Source organism: Chrysemys picta, unplaced genomic scaffold (assembly GCF_011386835.1).
Source record: "Chrysemys picta bellii isolate R12L10 unplaced genomic scaffold, ASM1138683v2 scaf331, whole genome shotgun sequence".
Classification (NCBI taxonomy): domain Eukaryota; kingdom Metazoa; phylum Chordata; order Testudines; family Emydidae; genus Chrysemys; species Chrysemys picta.
Window position 1 is genome coordinate 48,637 of NW_027053038.1, and position 20,364 is coordinate 69,000.

At 46.8% G+C, this 20,364-nt stretch overlaps 1 pseudogene; it reads right to left on the minus strand.

Annotated features, from left to right (window-relative positions):
• The window catches only part of LOC135978589 (paxillin-like), a 31,881-nt pseudogene extending 13,950 nt beyond the window's left edge, over nt 1-17,931 (minus strand).
• Nucleotides 17,932-20,364: the final 2,433 nt, after the last annotated feature.

A 20,364-nucleotide genomic window follows, 5' to 3' on the forward strand; every position in this document is an offset into this window, starting at 1 on the left:
CAGTTCAACAAGATCACCCCATTGGGTGTTATGGTTTCCCTAACACCACAGTGATCCAGGTCAGCTTCTTTTCATCCCTCCCCTCCGCAGTTGTGGGGGAAATAAAATTCCCCAGCACAGAGGATTCGGAGATGCACACAGCATTTCTAGTGCTGGAAGGACCCTAGGAGCTCCAGTGTCACTACTTGAACAGGCTCAGAGCTAAGCCAGCAGGGAAGAGGAGTTGCCATCCCAAGTCTGGACAGTCCTTAGCAAATCCCTCCATCACTGGGGAACAGCACTTTGCTCTTCAGAGACCTCTATAGATCATGCACTTGCCCCATTCTAGCTAGGAGACAGCCTGCAGATTATGGATGCTATTCCTATGCTGCACAAGCAGCCAATCACTGATCCACATGCAAAAGGTACCACAAAGCTGCTGCTAGATTGGAGGGTCTCAGACCTCTGCGCCATGCAGCTGTCATTACAGTGACTCCAAGCACCCCAGACCAGCATGCGGTTAGTCTGGAGTAAGCGATCAGACTGCTCCGGAAGAACCCAAATATGCACTCACACCATGCACAGGCGGCTAGCTAGAACCTGCCCACTCCTGCATTCACTCAATGCCTGCCTGGCCTGATGCAGAAATCCTCTCAATAGGTGGCTTGGAGACAGACAGCAGATCCAATTCATCCTTCCAAACATTTTCAGCCCTTTCTGGAGTGACTGTTGAGCTTCTGACTTGCTCTCTTTCCCGGTCTTCTCCTGGCTTGCTCTTAGTAGGGCCACCTTTCCTAGGAGTTCTCTCTCTGCTCTGCCTCTTTTTAACCATATCAGGAGAGTCCTCTGTCCTGCTTTCATGCTCAATTTCAGCATCCTGCTTCTGTCTTTGTTCTGCTCCAAGACCCAACTGGCCTTTAGTATCTGGGAAGACATCCCACCGGTCCACAGCCACAATAGGAGGCTCACACGCTGACTGCAAGACATGGTCATTCTCAGAATATAACTCTGGTATAAGCTCAGATAGCTCCAGAGCCCACAGCTGATCTAAAGCTGCTTCCATTTTTCCATCCTTCTGGGATGGAAAGGCTGAATTATCCCTGAAAATGGCCTGCTCTGCCGATTCCTTGGGTGTCTGCCCCTTCACTTGGCTGGTTATGCTAGGGCTAGAAACAGGAACAGTTGTGAGCTTGGTCTCAGTTCTGTGCTCTTTCTTTTCAGTGGCTTTTGCCTCATCAAGCCCCAGACTGTGGGCCTCTGCACTAGAAGGAACAGACAGAGATTCCGTCTTGGAGGATATCATGGCCTGCGACACCTCTCTAGGAGGATTTGACTTTTGGCTCAGCCTGACTGAGCTCAAAGAAAGCACATGATCCCCAAAAGGAGCAGAAATAGCAAAGTCCTCTGGAAGTGACTGACCCATCCGAGCCACAGAGCGGAGCTGTGGAGTGGTGGCAGAACGTCCTGGAATAGCTGCAACTGCAGCGCTGCTGCCTTCTTCTTCAATATGAAGGACTTCCAAGGTGGCAGGTGGCAGCAGGGCTGGTAGGTCCCTGCTGTGGCCTGTCCCATGGGGTTTTGACTGGGGCAGCAGAACTGTACGGGAAGGAGAGTCGATTGAGTCTGGATTTGTTGGGCTGGAAAGCAGCTCCAGGGAGGGTTCAGAAATCAGTGACAGAGTGGAAACAGCCTGTAAAAACGAGACAAAAAAAAGAGGAACAGAGAGGGGGGAAGATAGAGACAGAGGTGAGGAAAGGAAAAGAACAAGGCACAACATGGCAGAACAATCAAAGCCTGCAAACCACAGAGCCCTCCTGACATGAAGCCATGAAGGTAGCCGGGATGGACAAGTGGGACCTCAGAGTGTGGAATGTGAACACACAGCTGTGCCCCTTCTCAAAGGAGGGTGCTGGGAATGAGGAAAGATCATGCAGCCATTCATTGAGTACTTTTTCTTAGGCTCTTCAAAGCCGCAGTTAATTCTTTCTCCTGTAAATGGGGCTGGTGCATCTGCCCCAAGGGCCCAGCCCATTAGACCAAGACTGATAGTCACATTAGCAACTTTCTCTGAATCAGACACTTGCATTAATTTGCATAGAAATTTACATACTTTTCGAAGAAAACAATGAAGCATGTAAGCCATAATATTTGCCTCCCTGATACAGTAGCCTCGGGGCACTCACGGCAAGAGGAGTACATGACTCAGGCTCTGGCCTGCTCAAATCACAAGGCTCTTCTCTGGGTCGAATACATGATGAATCAGAGGGAAGCATTCTAGGACTTCAGAGGCTGTCCTTCGGGAGCCCTGCATTTAACTCTTCTTCCTCACCCATCCCACTTTTCTTGCCCCTTTTATATTTGGGTGAGAGAAGTATACATTTTGTTCCAAAACATGCTCTGAAATGGTCAGGGGCAGGTACTCTGGTTTTAGTTCTCCATTGCTTATATTTTAAAGCTGATAGATCATGGCTCTGATCCTGTCCACTATGTCAGCTCCTACGTGACAAACAGGAATTCTTTCCATTTCCTTACGGGAGTAGAAATTAGCGTGGCTTGTTGTGTGCACTCCCAAACCAGCCACTGTGGCCTACTAAGTCTGCCACTGCACCCAATGACTCCTGATTTGGGGAATTTACCCACGTAAAAGGATCATTTTTAAATCAAGTTTATAGCCCATTTCCTTACAGAGTTAGCCTATAGTCACTTTTTTGGGGGGCGGGGGGGAGGGGGAGGAGTATCACAGCTGAGATCACTTGGTCTGCCACTGATAAAAGGATTTCTCATTCTCCCTCTTACAGCTACATTTGGGCAGCCAGTGAGGCCTCTTACCACAAGAGGGACAGCTCAGTAGAGCACTTAGCATGACAGTGGCAGCAAGAGCCTCTGTGTTCTAATCCTAGCTCCGACACCAACTCATTCCGGGGTTTAATTTCCCTTTTTTAGTATTAGGGATAATGGCTGGAATTTTCAAAGGTGCCTAAGGGAGTTGGGTGTTTAACCCCCATGGGAATTGGGTGTCTAACTCTCATGGGCTCCTTTGAAAATTCCAGCCAACACAATTTACTTACCTCATTGGGTGTTGTCATGATTAAAGTGCTAGAATTCATTTGGATGCAGGCAAAACCCTCCAGCAGATGGAAGCCACAGGCCCTTCCAGCTTAGGGGACTGGAGTGTCTATGCCAGGGGTCGGCAACCTTTCAGAAGTGGTGTGCCGAGTCTTCATGTATTCACTCTGATTTAAGGTTTCGTGTGCCAGTAATACATTTTAACGTTTTTAGAAGGTCTCCTTCTAGAAGTCTATAATATATAACTAAACTATTGTTGTATGGAAAGTAAATAAGGTTTTTAAAATGTTTAAGAAACTTCATTTGAAATTAAATTAAAATGCAGAGCTCCCCGGATCGGTGGCCAGTGTGAGTGCCACTGAAAATCAGCACCCGTGCCATAGGTTGCCTACCCCTGGTCTATGCAATCACAGAACTTGTCTGTGATGTCAGACTGCCAAGCTAAGCAGGACTGGGATTGGTACGCATCTGAATGGGAGACCTCTCTAGGAAAACCCAAAGGGCAGCAGAAAGCGATGCTAGTGATTCATTACAGGGCACTCTTCCCTCCGAGCTATAGTTTGTAAGCACAGAGACACTCTGGCAGTAAAGGTGCTATATTGAAGTGTATTAATTATTAGAAAACTCCTGTGTGTTTACACTATTTGTTCTCCCTTACAGACCAACTGCCCTCTGAAGCATAGATGCCATGGTTAAGGCGTTCCTATTTTTACCTGAGTTTGGGACAAAATTTTCAAGCTTTCTAAAATCCAGTCATTTTCAAAGTAAGGTTGCTTATTTTGCTCTAAAAATCATTTTTCCAACATGTTAAAAATATTAAAATGAATGCAGCAGTTAATGTATAAAGAGCTGCACTACAATAGGAGGCTGGTTAATGCAGACACCAAGTCACATAGTAAGGAGGAATCACATGTCAGAGATGCGAAAGGTGCAAAACTCGTGCATTCAGTAACCTCAGTGCCCAGCTGACTGATAAGCCGAACAACACAATCAAATGGATTCTGTAAGCGAACAGAATGAGCAACTCATTAAGGTTAATGCATCAGCCTGCAACAGCACCTTTTACTCTATGGCTTGCAGAAAACTGAACTAAAAGCAAACAAAGCCCACATCACCCACCCACACGCTGTCATTTCTGTCTGGACTTTGTCCTCCTGGCTTTAATCAATCATCTTTCTTAGCATGTTTGCCTTATTCCTCTCTGCCTCTCTCATACACGCACAGGACTGGAGCTCAGAAGTAAGGACAGCCTTTCATCTCTCACAGTTACAGAGTACACTGCAGAGCAGGGCATCAACATTTGACATGCAAAGACCTGCTGCTCCCTGCCTCTATTCATGGTCCCACCAAAGCGAAATAGGCCAGACACCTTGTCAATTCAACTGTGCAACTGAGCTAGCACATGAGAGCAGAACTGAGGGGTGAAAAACAAAAAGGAAGAGGGGAAGAGTGAAACAACTGGGAGGTGAGAGAAAAGGGAAAGTAACTGCTGGGAGCAGGTGGTGATGTCAACAGAGGAGGTTGACAAGAAACAGACAAGTGGCCAAGAGCGGAGGTTTTGGAACATAATTTATCAATTAAACATTAAAGTCCCCAGGACCAGATACTATTCACCTGAAAGCTCTGAAGGAACTCAAATATGAAATGGCAGAACTATTAACTGTGGTATATAACCTACTGCTTAAATCAGACTCTGTACCACATGACTGGTGGATAGCTAACGTGACACCAATTTTAAAAAAAGACTCTGGGGTGATCCTGCCCATTAACTGGCTGAGAAGCCTAACTTCAGTACCAGGCAAATTGGTTGAAACTACAGTAAAAAAAACCTCAAATCATCAGACACAGATGAACACAATATGTCGGGGAAGAGTCAACAGCTTTTGTAAAGGGAAATCATGTCTCACCAATCTATTAGACTTCTTTGAGGGGGTCAACAAACATGTGGAAAAGGGTGATCGAGCGGATACAGTGCACTTGGACTTCCTGAAAGCCTTTGACAAGGTTCCTCACCAAATGCTCTTAAGTAAAATAAGCAGTCATAGGATAAGAGGGAAGGTCTTCTCATGGATCAGTCACAGATTAAAAGACAGGAAACAAAGGGTCGGAATAAATGGTCAGTTTTCACATTGGAGAGAAGTAAACATCAGGGTCTCTCAAGGATCTGTACTGGGACCAGTGTTGTTCAATATATTCATAAATGTATATGGAAAAAGGGATAAACAGTGAGGTGGCAAAGTTTGCAGATGACATAAGAATTACTAAAGGTAGTTAAGTCCAAAGCAAACTGCAAAGAGTTACAAAGGGATCTCACAAAACTGAATGACTGGGCAACAAAATGGCAGATGAAATTCAATGTAGATAAATGCAAAGTAAAGCACACTGGAAAACGATCCTGTGACGTTGTGCAGTCTATATGGTTTTATAAAAACTTGATAATAAGTCAATATAATGTAACTGAGATAGTTTTAGAGAAAATACGGTAATAAGTGAATGTAAGTAACTGGGATATGCCTCATGCAAAAGGTCTCTTGTAAGGTATCATTACAAAGCTTATAATCTACTGAGTGTGATCATCTGATTTGTATAAATGTACCACTCTTGTATCTAAAACTAGAAATATAAAATGTAACTCTGAGGGCCTATTGTAATTGTGTAAAGTGTGGACCATTAATGATGGTTTGGAATCTTGATGACTCCCATTGTCTGCAGATGGCTGTATTTACCTGTGAGTCTTCCTGTATATGTGTGTGCTGGCAAGTGAGTAATGAAGTCTTGCAGTGACATGTGATCATGTCACCTGAACTGGAATCCATCTTTAACCTGGTGCTTTTCCAGTGAGGGGGGGTGGAAACCCAGAGAGACAAAGAGTTCCCGCCTTATGCAAAAGATATATAAAGGGGGGGAAGAGAACAGAGAGGGAGAGAAGCCATCATGAAGAATCCCCTAGCTACCACCTGAGCTGCAACAAGAGCTGTACCAGGGGAAAGAATTGTGCCCAGGCCTGGAAGGTGTCCAGTCTGAGAAAAACTTACTGAAACATCTCTGAGGGTGAGATTATCTGTATTTAGTTTGATTAGGCATAGATTTGCGCATTTTATTTTATTTTGCTTGGTGACTTACTTTGTTCTGTCTGTTACTACTTTGAACCACTTAAATCCTACTGTCTGTATTTAAATAAAATCACTTTTTGTTTAGTAATTTACTCAGAGTATGTATTAATACCTGGGGGAGCAAACAACTGTGCATATCTCTCTATCAGTGTTATAGAGGGCGAACAATTTATGAGTTTGCCCTGCATAAGCTTTATGCAGGGTGAAACGGATTTATTTGGGTTTAGACCCCATTGGGAGTTGGGCATCTGAGTGCTAAAGACAAGCACGCTACTGCGAGCTGTTTTCAGGTAAACTTGCAGCTTTGGGACAAGTGATTCAGACCCTGGGTCTGTGTCTGGAGCCAGACGGGAGTGTCTGGCTCAGCAAGACAGGGGGCTGGAGTCCTGAGCTGGCAGGGAAAACAGAAGCAGGGGTAGTCTTTGCACATCGGGTGGCAGCTCCCAAGGGGGTTTCTGTGATCAGTTTTCACATTGGAGAGAAGTAAACATCAGGGTCTCTCAAGGATCTGTACTGGGACCAGTGTTGTTCAATATATTCATAAATGTATATGGAAAAAGGGATAAACAGTGAGGTGGCAAAGTTTGCAGATGACATAAGAATTACTAAAGGTAGTTAAGTCCAAAGCAAACTGCAAAGAGTTACAAAGGGATCTCACAAAACTGAATGACTGGGCAACAAAATGGCAGATGAAATTCAATGTAGATAAATGCAAAGTAAAGCACACTGGAAAACGATCCCAACTATACAGACAAAATGATGGGGTTTAAATGAGCTGTTACCATTCAAGAAAGATCCTGGAGTCATCATGGATAGTTTTCTGAAAACATCTGCTCAATATGCAGAGGAAATCAAAAAAGGGGATAGATAAGACAGAAAATATCATAAAGCCATAGTATGCCCACACCTTGAATACTGCATGCAGTTCTGGTTACCTCATCTCAAAAACAGAGAGATTAGAATTGGAAAAAATACAGAGAAGGGCAACAAAAATGACTAGGGGTATGGAACAGCTTCCATATGAGGAGAGATTAAAAAGACTGGGACTGGTCAGTTTGGAAAAGAAAACGATCAGATATGATAGAGGTCTATAAAATCACAAATGGTGTTGAAAAAGCAAATAAAGCCGTGTTCTTTTACCCTTTTACATAGCACACGAACCAGGTACCGCTTAATGAAATTAAGTCAGCAGGTTTAACACACACATAAGGAAGTACTTCTTCGCACAACACACAGTCAACCTGTGGAACTTGTTGCCAGGGAATGTTGTGAGGGCCAAAAGCATAACTGGGTTTAAAACAGAGTTAGATAACTTCATGGAGGATAGGTCCATCAATGGCTATTAGCCAAAATGGTCAGGGATGCAACCCCATGCTCTGGATGTCTCTAAACTTCTGACTGCTAGGAGTTGGGACTGGATGACAGTGGATGGATCACTCAATAAATTGCCATGTTCTGTTCACTCCCTCTGAAGCATTTGGCACCAGCCACTGTAGGAAGACAGGATACCAGACTAGACGAGCCATTGCTCTAACCCAGTATGGCCATTCTCATAATGGAAATAAAGAGAAATAGATATGGAGATGTTTATGCAGTCTCGACACCACTGGAGTAGCTGTAAGTTTCAGTTACACAGTTAGGCACGTCAGCATCTCACAGAAATGTAACTTCATACAGTAACTCCTGTCCCGGTTAACATTGTTACGTTGCAGATCACTTAGAGAACATGCTCATTTAAAGTTGCACAAAGCTCCTTTATAACGTTTGGCAGCCGCCTGCTTTGTCCACTGCTTGCAGGAAGGAGCTAGTTGGTGGGGGCTTGGAACCAGGGTGGGCCAGCAGCCCCCCCATCAGCTTCCCATTCCCCTAAGTTCCCTGTGCAGCAGCCGACGAGCAGGTTATCAATTGCCAGCAGTTCAGCTGTCCCTCCCCCCACTGCCGTGTGTTGCTCCTGCCCTCTGCCTTGGAGCTGCTCCCTGGAGCCTCCTGCTTGCTGTGCAGGGGGGTGGGAGCTGATGTCAGGGTGTCCCCCTCCCCCCGGCTCCTGTACCCCATCACCTGTCTCAACTTGCTGATCTGCTTAAAAAGGCAGTATACTTAGAATGGGGTCAGCGTACTTAAAAGGGCAATGTGCGTCTCTCTCACACACATGGTGTTTGTGTGTGTGTCTCTCTCTCTCACACAAACTCACAATGTGTGTGTGTGTGTGTCACACACACACACACACACACACACACACACACAGTCTTTTGTCTGGCGAAAAAAATTCCCTGGAACCTAACGCCTCCCCATTTACATTAATTCTTATGGGGAAATTGGATTCGTTTAACATCATTTCGCTTAAAGTAACATTTTTCAGGAACACAACTGCAACTTTAAGCAAGGAGTTACTGTATTTATGAAACCAAAATTATTTAAAAAACAAAACCAAACAGTCCCTAACCCTTGCTGTCGAGGGTAACTTCGGAAACCCAAATGCACGGTCCAAATTTTCTGGTTTGCTCCCTGGGCTCAGCCACCAACACAGCTAGGAAACAAGCAAGGGGGACAAGAGTATTCGGAGACTAACGGCCCAGCCAAACACCACCCATCCTGCCAGGCAGCTTTTACTAGTGCTCTGATCTTTAGTCTCCCAGCCTTTCCAATGACTGTAAGACAGTCGAGCCCCCAGGCTTACAGACTCCCGACCCCAAGTGTCTCTTCTGGAGAAGAGACACAAAAGGCTGGAAAGCTGAAGTCCTTAGGCTGCAGGAGGACGTTTCTCAGCCATCAAGAGTCCGCTTGTGTATACCTGTGCTTAGTGCCAGTAGCCACAATGAGATTTTATTTGCTAAACATTGACAATGTCATGAACATATGGCTGCTGAACAGGTTATCCTGCAGCTTCTAAGTCACCTGTCTCTGGCTTGAATAATAGACTTGGGGCTATCAAAGAGGGAATTCTTTTCTACCCTAACTGCACAGTTGAATAAACTGTCAATTTTCAACATACAGAAGGTTAATATGCTCTGGACTAGAGATGTTATCGTTTAATATATTATTGATGTGAGAACAAAAGGTGAACAGCCAAGTGACAAAATCTGCAGGTGATGCAAGATTAAGTTAGTCAAGACTAGAGAAGACTCTGAGGAACTTCATAAGATCCTAACAAAACTAGGTGATTGGGCCACATGATAGCCAATTAAATTCATTGCAACAAATGCAAAATAATGTAAATTATTCCTTCCAAATGTAAAGTCCTCACACCCATTTCTGGTTTCTAAATTAACTGTAAACACTTAAGAGAAACAGGCAGCTCAATGAAAGCCTTTGCTCCATACATAGAATGACAGAATATCAGGGTTGGAAGGGACCTCAAGAGGTCATTTAGTCCAACCCCCTGCTCAAACCAGGACCAATCCCCAGACAGATTTTTACCCCAGATCCCTAAATGGCCCCCTCAAGGATTGAACTCACAACACTGGATTTAGCAGGCCAGTGCTCAAACCACTGAGCTATCCGTCCCCCCGCATAGCAGCAGTCAAAAAAGCAAATGATGGTAGGGCGCACAAGGAATGAAAACACTGAAAATCTAATGTCATAAATCCATGGTACCCTCTCCCCCATTCTGGAATATTTTCTTGAGCTCTGGTTGCTCATCTAAAAACAATAAATAAATACAGTGGGAACAGAGGGCATTCAGGTGACAAAAATGGTCAGAGGCCTGGAGAAGCTTTCATATGAAGACAGATTGAAAAGATTGGGACTTTACTGGATTAGGGTGAAAAAAAAGACTTAAGGGGGGATATGGTAGAAATACACAAAATAATGAGTGTTATAAAGAGGGTAAGTCAGGCACTCCTACTTTACCCTCACTCATAATAGAAGAGAGATTCAATTCAAGTAAAATCCAAAATATTAAAAAGCATATAATGGAATCTTTTAGTAATCTTGCTAAGATTGTGGCATAAATGATATCATGTGGCAATGAGTTCCACAGGTTAGCTATGCATGGTAAGAAAAAGTATTATACATCTGAAAGGATGAGACCATCCAATGTTTGTGTGAGCATGTGTGATATCTATATAAAAATCTTATGTAAGGGATACAAACCCTCTCACTCCAGGTCATAAGGTAACCACTAACTGAGGAAGCAACTTCCCTCATGGGCAGGTTATTCTCCGCCCCCTCCCCCTTCAACCTTCCTCTCAACCAGCTGGTACTAGCCAGTGAAATAGCTGGATCGTTGGTCTGATCCAGTATGAAAATTCGGATGTTCCAGCAGATGTGTTGATGCAGCACGTCCCATCCTCCTGCCCCAAAAGGCTTAGACGTCAACCCCATTTTTACCTGAACCCAACTCTGGAAATTTCTTGCCCTTTGAGATGAAATCTTTACTGCCCAAATCATCTGCCTGGAAGTCTCAAAAATCATCTCCCATCTTCCTGATTGGGAAAAATCAAGGGCAACAAAGGAGATATCCTCTAGAGCAGCAGAGGCTGGTCTTTGCCAGTAAATAGATGGGTTCCTCTTATTAGATTACAACCCACCAAAATGGACTCTACACTTAGAAGAACTCAGCTCCTATCTGTTGCCAACAAAGCATTTCACTTCACTGTGAATCACACACTATCACACTCATCCCTATCCCCCACAAAAGATATCCCCACCGTACAAATTGGTGTTGCTGGGTAACAGGTGCAGTTAATCATTATTTCAATGAAGTGTTTTTCCTGAATCAGAACAAAAAAGTGGGCACTACACCAGCTGGGATTTCCCCTCATGATGTTGACAGAGATAGGCATTGCCTTGATCCAGTGCTTGGCATGGGGAGAAACACCCCTGAATGCTAACTAAGCACTTGGGACGACACAGCAGCAGTTACATCAGAAAATCCTCCCTGCTTCCAAGAGACTTCTGGACATTATGAGACCTGCACTTGGCATCAGCATATCCTATCTATTGCTCACCACTTCAGAAGATTAGCCTAGTTCCTTTGAATGCTACACTAGGGCAAACCCTGACAGATCTTAATTTACAAGTCTCTGCATTATCCACACCAGATATGAGACTTCATCACACCAATCACACCTGCAGCAGCACTTTGACAGCACTAATACGCCACCGAGAATTGACTGGTACAAGGAGTAACGGTTGCAATGGGTGATCTGAGGAGAGGAGGCGGTCAGTAGAAATGGACGACAGACAAGTGAGTGGAGAACACAAGATCAGAAGTTATTACGGTTGGGCACCTTGAAGTCCGAGAGAGATGCCATCAGCTCATCCAGTTCTCTTGTGGCTGAAGAAGCAGATATGCGAGTCTGCTGCTGGCTGGAGGTGACCCGCTGTGGGCTGCTCACCTCACTCTGGTTCACAGTGATGGCAGGGCTGATAAAAAACAAAACCACACACGTTACATTTGAACATGGTGGTGGTGAAAAATCCCAGGCGGACAGCCTCAGCTCTTGGGATTCTGTTTATTCCCAGGACAGGTACAGCAAGGAAAACAGCACAGCCAGATTCCCCACACTTGGACCCCAAATACGCCGCAACAGGCCTTCCAGGAAATCCGCTTTTGTGGCACTTCCAACCCTTTGCTCTCTCTAGGAGACTGCCAAAGATGCCAATTAGTGCAGTTGTGGTAGTTTGTGATACGAACAACCATCCATTAGGCACTAGACTGAGACCCACCCAATTTATTTGGTCAGATGGTGACAATTTTCAGTCAGCATAACTGGGTTCAAAACAGAATGAGATAAGTTCACGGAGGACAGGTCCATCTGGATTTACCATTTGGGGATACATGTTCAAAGGGACCCATTATACACTTATCTGTTTTTCCAACGTTAGCAGCTTCTGACTCAATGGCAGTTGCAGTAAATCTGAGCCCAAAAAAGAAGCAGACATGGCCACAATCTTCAACTTCCTCCTTGACCTTCCCCAGTTTGGAGAGAGCAAATCCCCTCATTACCAAGGAAACAGGAGGCCATCTGCCCAGCCAGTACTGCACTCTCCTAACTGCTGTCATTAAATTGTGTGGAGTCACTAACCCCCCTCTGTCCCAACGCCCCCGGCACCCAAGGGAACAGTAGCTGGGTCAGTACTCACACTGGACTTGGCACAGAGCTCTCCAGTTCATCCAAAAGGCTCTCCACACTGGGACGCACATCCTCAATCCCACGCCCTCCGTTCCGCTTTGGCTTCTCTTTTGTAGGGGGTGCTGCCTTCACCCCCAAAGAGCTAGTGCTCTCTGGGGCAACAGTGAGGTCCAGTCCCACTGGGCAGGGAGGGGCTCCTGCTGGCTTCATCTTACAGGAAAAGAAACAGAGTCAATAGACCCTCACTTACAGTGGAAAGAGAGGCAGGTACAATATGGGGAGGGCAAAAAGGAGGCTGAACTGGGCAGGGGAGAAAAAAAAAAAAAAGAGTTACAGGGAGATTTATACATGGAGGGAGGTGTGAGATCCAGGCATCAACATACCTAGCACTGACACATGGGTCATCACTTCCTACCTGTTGGGAAGCCACTAGGGGGATTGTGCTGAACAGCGTTCAGTTCTAGGAGCAGTCGGTCCAGTTCTGACAGGTTGCTGCCCAATGAAGAGCTCATCATGGTGGGAGATGGTTCTGCAGACTTCTGCTTGTTGGGAAAACTGGGTTGAGAGGGAAAAGAGGAGTGTAAAACTGGAGTCACCCCCCTTTGGGGTGACAGATAAAGCATGGTGGGGTCTGGGGAAAGCTTTGTAACAAGAGCCCCACAGGCACCTTGTCAGGAACCCAAGACATTTAACGTACACACTAAAAATACAATCAATAAATGCACTCAGCACAGTATCAGCTGGTGCTCATTGTTGGCGCACATTAGCAACAAAGCAGCTGATCAGCTGTGTCCTCCCTCTGCAATAGCAGCAATGAACAAAGATTTCTATGGCTGCACGTAGCACAGGGTTAACAAACTGCAGATCTGGGATATGCAGAAGAGAAGCAGAACCATTAGCCAGCATAGAAGAAAGTCATTTGTTTCCACTGACATCACAAAAGCAAGAAAGAAATTCCCTCCTTGAGGAAGAGGTGAAGCATGGCTGGTTTAGAGGAAGGGAAGGCAACTGAAGTACATACCCCACCCAGCATTCTGCTGTCTAGCCCAGGGATGGGCAAACTTTTTGGGCCGAGGGCCACATCTGGGTGGGGTTAGGGTGCAGGAGGGAGTGCAGTGTGTGGGAGGGGGTGCGGTGTGCAGGAAGCGGCTCAGGGCAAGATATTGGGGCAGAGGAAGGGTGCAGGGTGTATGAGGGGGCTCTGGGAAGGGGGTTGGGATGCCGGAGGGGTGCGGAGTGCAAAGGGGGCTCAGGGCAGAGGTGCAGGAGAGATGTGGACTGCGGAAGGGGGCTCAAGGCAGGGGTTGGGGTGCAGGTGGGGTGCAAGGTGCAGGCAGGGAGCTTAGGGCAGGGAGTTGGGGGGTGGGGTGCAGGTGGGGTTTGGGCTCTGGCCCAGCGCCGCTTACCTAAAGTGGCTCCAGGGTGGCAGCGGTGCACACTGGGGCCACGGCAGGCTCCCTCCCTGCCCTGTCCCCGGCCCCACGCTGCTCCAGGAAGTGCTGCGGGGAGCGGGGGCGGAGGGCTTCGCATGTGCTGCCCTTGCCACCCCTCCAGGTACCTCCCCTGAAGCTCCCATTGGCCGCAGTTCCCCATTCCCGGCCAATGGGAGCTGTGGGGGGTGCTGCCTGGAGGCAAGGGCAATGCACAGAGCCCTCTGCCCCCGGTCCGGGGGCCGCAGGGAAGTGGTGCCAGCCACTTCTGAGAACAGCGCGGGGCCCGCAGCGCCATCGGAGGCAGTCCTGCAGGCCGGATCCAAAGCCCTGAGGGGCCGGATCCAGCCTGCAGGCCGTAGTTTGTCCACCCCTGGTCTAGCCTCCTTAACGACTAAGTGATAAAACAGCATACAGCAGGGTACATGGTGACAGAAACCCACCAGCAAGGCATAAGGTCTCTCTTTAAGCCCCAATAAACTGCTACACAATCCTTCACCTTCTAGGGTGCTACTCCACTTAAACAATTTTTAATGACCATCATAATACCACATTAAATATGGACATTTAATGTTATTTTAATATAGAACTGTGTGTGATGTTTGTTTTAGATACTACTTATCCCTTAGGGATATTCTGCACCCCCCACTCCCCATTTTCATACCAATACTTAGCACTTGAAGTGCTTTGCATCTTCAGAGTGCTGTAGACATGAATCTTTGCAACCACTCTGGGAGGGAAGTAAGTTTACCACAGTTTATCAGATAGGAAAAATTGAGGCACAGAGAGAAGTGATTTCTTTAATGTCACAAAACAAGTTAGTTTCCAATCTGGATTAGAAATCAACACTTCCTGGCTGCCAGTCCTGTGACCGACAATCACACCCACTATCTATCTCCCTGCCATATCAGAATGGTATTGTTACAGGCTTTAGGACTCCACAAAGCCTACAGTACAAATGACAACCCTGGAGTTCCAGAATATGACCAGTGGCTACCCCCATCTTGAATCTGAAGGTGAAGTCCACCGATGTTGTAGTCCCAGTGTGCAATGTGTCAGCTTGATCCACGCAGCCAGGCTGCACCTCTTGCTGGGACCCGCCAGCCATGCCCCGAGATTAACAAACAAGGGAAGCTGCAAACTGCTCCATTTTGTGCCATTTGCATGCAGTCCTCATGCCCCTGGCAACTGCCATTACTGCTTGAGTTGGGAAAGGTTTGGGCATCCATGTTTGGGTGTGTCTACACTGCAATGTAGACCAGGATGAGTAGAACTCAGGTTAACAGATCCTGGGTTTGTTCATCTAGGGCTTCAGCTCTTGTAACCTCAGGTTAGGAATGGCTGAACCCTGGGTGCCAACCTGGGGCTCCACTGTCTACACTGCATTACACAGGCCTGAGTCCAGCCACCCAAATCCCAGACTTCCTAGCGCCCTCCCAAACTGTGGCCACTCTAGCCCTTTGTTCATGATGCACTGTGGGAAAACTGGACTATCCACCAAAAATATCAGCCATAGGATTGTGGGATACTTTTGGCAGACTGCCAGAGCATGAGTCCAGTGGGGCTGCATCAACACAGCAAACCAACAGGGCTTGAACCCTGGGTCCCAGCTTGACTCAGGTTTGGACCTTTCAGCACTGTAGGGCCCTGGGACCTTGGGTTAGTGCAATCTGTGTGTAGATGGAAGGGGATTACAGCTGAGCCTGAGTCTGAACCCTGGGTTTACATTGCTTACCCTTAGGGTATGTCTACACTGCACTAAAACGCCCGCGGCTGGACCATGTCAGCAGACTTGGGCTCGCTTGGCTATCAAGCCTGAGCCTGAACATCTGCACTGCAGTTTAAGCCTGGGCTCTGGGGTCCTGGCCCAAGCGTCTACCCTGCAATTTTATAGCCCAAGGCCCACAAACCCCAGTCAGCTGACAGGGGACAGCTCAGGTGGTTTAGTGCAGCGTAGATGTACCTTTAATGGCTTTAACCAGAATGAGGACTGTCAGGCTGCTGCTGAACTAATTCAAGAACCAGCTTTCATTGTGATCAGCAGAAAGAACTGACGTGGTTAGAACTGGTCATGGATCAGGAAAAAGTCTCAGCTGCAGCAACTTAAAAGGGACTGTGCAGTTTGGGGAGGCGGCTGGAAGCAGCTCTCGGGCTCCTAGAGCTGCAGGGGGAGTTCTATTAACTTGAGAAAGAAAGTAACAGCAGCAGAAATTGGAACACTGAAAAAGCCGTCTCCCTGTTCTTGCTACTTTTCCACAGTCGGCTAATATGAGAGTGCGGGCGGTATTTGTGGCCGTAAATAGTTCTGACTACTACTTCTATCTCCCCTCTAACAAACTGCATCTAGGACGCTTAACATGGGATACAGGAGACTATCCTTTGCATTTTTATGGAGCTGTTCCTCCATAGAGTCAGAGCAGGCTCAGGTTTCCCGTACAGTAACTCCTCACTTAATGTTGTCCCGGTTAACAATGTTCGTTGTTACGTTGCTGATCTATTAGGGAACAGGCTCATTTCAAGTTGCGCAATGCTCCCTTATCACGTTGTTTGGCAGCCGCCTGCTTTGGCCACCGCTTGCAGGATTCCCTGGAAGAGCAGCTCCTCCTCTTGGGGATTAGAACCGGAGGGGCTGGCATCTCCCCATCAGCTCCCCTAAATTCCCTGTAAGGTACGAGACTCAGCAGCTGCCCAGCAGCAGTTCAGGTGCTCCCCCGCTGCTCCTGACCTTCCCTCTGCCTCGGAGCTGCTCTCGGGAGCTTCCTGCTTGCGGGGGGTGGGAGGGGAAGAGAAGAGGGTGCTGATGTCAGGATGTCCCCTTGCTCCTGCCCCCCCCCCCCCGCTCCATACCCCCTCTCCACAAAGGAGAGGAGGGGGACAGGGCTCAGGGACAGAAAGGGGGGAGCTTGCTGGAAGCCAACGCTTCCTGTCTGACCTTCTTAAAAGGGCAGCATACTTGAAGTGGGGCCAGTGTACTTAGAGATGTGTGTTGCCCCTTTATCACTCATGCACACACCCCCAAGCACTTGTGAAAGTCAGCACCTGTGCAGCCGTGCCTGTGCCGTCAGGAGGAGGGAGTGGTGCGCTCTAGCTGGATAGCGTGGGTTCATCATCGTGTTCAGTTTTTGCAGGGAAGTGTTTGCAGCCACTGCCCTGCATCTATTGTGTTTCCTCCCTCCTGCCTCAGTCCATGCTGCCTTGTAGAGTGTGAGGCTATATTAACAACAGCTTGTTAACCCTTGAGGGCTCAGCCAAGTGCTAGTTTGTCATTTAGCAGCAAGACATTCCCTGGGAAATATCCCACCCTCCTACTCCACCACCTCAACCAAGCTTCACACTCATCCATTGTTGGGTACAATATTAAACTGTTTAAAATGGTTTAAAACTTATACTGCATATGTATATAATGTCTCTTGTCTGGCAAAAAAAATTTCCTCCTAACCCCTCCCCCGCACATTTATATTAATTCTTATGGGGAAATTGGCTTCACTTAACATCGTTTTGCATAAAGTCACATTTTTCAGGAACGTAACTACAACATTAAATGAGGAGTTACTGTACAATTGGGAAAAACAAACACAGAAGGTTAAAAGCAACAGAGGGTCCTGTGGCACCTTTGAGACTAACAGAAGTATAGGGAGCATAAGCTTTCGTGGGTAAGAACCTCACTTCTTCAGATGCAAGTAATGGAAGTAATCTCTGCCTCTGGAGATTTCCATTACTTGCATCTGAAGAAGTGAGGTTCTTACCCACGAAAGCTTATGCTCCCTATACTTCTGTTAGTCTCAAAGGTGCCACAGGACCCTCTGTTGCTTTTTACAGATTCAGACTAACACGACTACCCCTCTGATACTTGACAGAAGGTTAAGTGACTTATCCAAGATCAGACAAAGTCATGGGCAGAGTTGGAAACAAAAGCCATTTTTTTCTGATTCTCTGGTGCCCTATTCACTGGATCATGTTGCCTCCTACCCTGCCTATAGAGGGATTAAACCAGCTTTCCCATCTCAAAGTCATTTCCACAAGGCTAAATTAACAATGACCTCCATGAAAAAGGAGTTCTCAGAACTCTAGAGAGCCCTGAGCAGCAAAAACCGAAACAGGATGGGGTGGGGTCAGTATCTGTCTCCCTTCTAAAAAAAGTCACACATCCACAGAGAATGTTCAGTGTTACACTCTCTCCTTCCTTCAGATCAGGCCCCAAGACCTCCCTAGTAGACGCACTATAACAGTGTCCTCCTCCCTTACCTTGTTAGCCAACAGCATGTCCCTGATCTCAGTCAGATCCTCCTTGGTGATCCGAAAGCCCACATTCCCATGGATATGAGGCAACAGCCTGGGGGAAAGACAGCACCATTCAGTTTCACTCCTTCAGGGAACATACAGTCTTCCCCAGGAAACAGAGTGTGGAATCACAGTATTTTACTCACTTTTCCAAAGCAGCGTTATTCTCCAGATGACCACGGATAGCCTTGCGCATCATGGTGTTCTTCCCCATCAGCACAACAGCCTTCCCACGCAGGAACATGCGGATCGACTGCATCTGTTTGGATCCTACATTGTCTGCTCCCATGATGAAGCATTTTGGATAATCATCCAGGAGTTGCTACAGAAAGAACAAATGAGTTTTACAAAGCAACCGTCTCTTGTTTACGGTCCAGCACGCTCAGTCATATAATGTTTTTCTTCATTTTAAGTGTTCGTGGGTTTTCTTCTTTTGATCTGTATAGGTACAATTGTGTACTTTAGTGCACACGCTGCTTCACATGACTGAGTTTGCAGGTGATCGTCTTATGGACTTGGGGCGAGCGGATCTTGTTTTGGCTTCCCTCCATCAGTTTCGGGAAACTTCACAGTAAATATCACCGAGTGCTGACGAAAGGATAGAGGGTTTTGAGAGAAGCAAAGGAAGATCTATCGATCTATCAATCGATCGAAACATTCTGAGAACTTGGTGAGCAACTGATTTCAAACTATGTGCATCTATGATTTGTAGGCTATTAAAGCCTAGAAGAGTTATTTTTTCTTGAATATAGGCTAGATTTTCTCACTCTCTCAATGCCTGCCCAACGATTACCATTCTCTCTCTTTCACGTACATCGCTTGTTTTCAGTGTGTATCCGCGGTGTTTTCCTCAAAATTAATTAGCGGTCCTGGGCGAGACAGAGGATAGAGAAGCGAACACTAAGAGAGAGAGAGAGCTGTCAGCTTTTCCTGCAGCATTTTTCTAGGCAATCTGCCCTAAGCATTCGGTGCATGGAAAGTGGCAGGCACCAGTCTCCTCTATCAGAAGCCCCTAGCGCCACTACCCTGCCGCAGGGCCGAACCCCTGAGCTCCCCGCCAGTCTGGTAGGTGGAGAATGGGGGCAGAACTCCAGGAGCCGCACTAACTGTAGAAGAGCCCCATGCGGTGTGGCCAGCCGGGATAGCGCTTGCACACGTTTTCTTGTCTCTGTTTTGCTGAGAGTTCACAGGGACGGAGTACGTCACAGGAAGTGGGTGGGTTTATGCAATGTAGGAGTACACAGCAGCAGCCAGGGAAAGCAGCGAGAGGAACCCAAGTGACCAGACTGAAAGATTTCTCGGTCTTTAAGCAGAATTGTGTGTGGAGTTCTTGCTTTGAATTATTACATTGGAGTCATTTGGGGGAGTGATTGTCACTTAAGCGTTTCCTAGTTGTCCAAGTCTCCTTGATGGCATTTGGTCCCTGTGTGGGAGTCCTCGTGGCGATGTAGAAAGCTGTGGCGGAGGTACGGCTGTCTCGTTTGGCAGCGTATTACAGCTTCCTGGCTCTCTGAGCTCTGGTCAAGCATAGGTAGTCTCTTGGTGTATCCAAGGCCATGATCAAGTGTCTTGATGTTTCTGGTCTTTTGGCCTTGAGACGAAAACCTTGTCTTTGCTTCTGGGACCTTGAAGTGAAAAATCTTTTCTGCCTTTTAGCTAAGAGACCAGTAGACTTTCTCTGTTGGAGCCTATCCTCTGAGCCCACCGAACTGAACCAAACTCCATCATGCGAGGGTCACCCATCCCCATTACCTGGCCCGCTTAATTATATACCCACAACTGCCTGTACTTTTTGTATGAGTGATGTACCCTCACTACTTGCTGACTGTATCTTGATCTCACCCACCGTAACCCCCCAATCGGGGACATTGCAGACTGTATATGTTATGTGCTGTCCAATACCAAAATACTAGCATCCCCCTATACTCTGTATGTTACCCCCTGTCATAACTATAAAGGGAAGGGTAACAGCTCTCCTGTGTACAGTACTATAAAATCCCTCCTGGCCAGAGACTCCAAAATCCTTTTACCTGTAAAGGGTTAAGAAGCTCAGGTAACCTGGCTGGCATCTGACCCAAAGGACCAATAAGGGGACAAGATACTTTCAAATCTTGGGGGGAGGGAAGGCTTTTGTTTGTGCTCTTTGTTTTGGGAAGTTATTCGCTCTTGGGACTAAGAGGGACCAGACATCAATCCAGGCTCTCCAAATCTTTCTGAACAAGTCTCTCCTATTTCAAACTTGTAAGTAAACATCCAGGCAAGGCGTGTTAGTTTCTCTTTGTTTTCTCAACTTGTAAAGGTATCTTTTGCTAGAGTGTTTCTCTGTTTGCTGTACTTTGAACCTAAGGCTAGAAGGGGGTCCTCTGAGGTCTTTAACTCTGATTACCCTGTAAAGTTATTTTCCATCCTGATTTTACA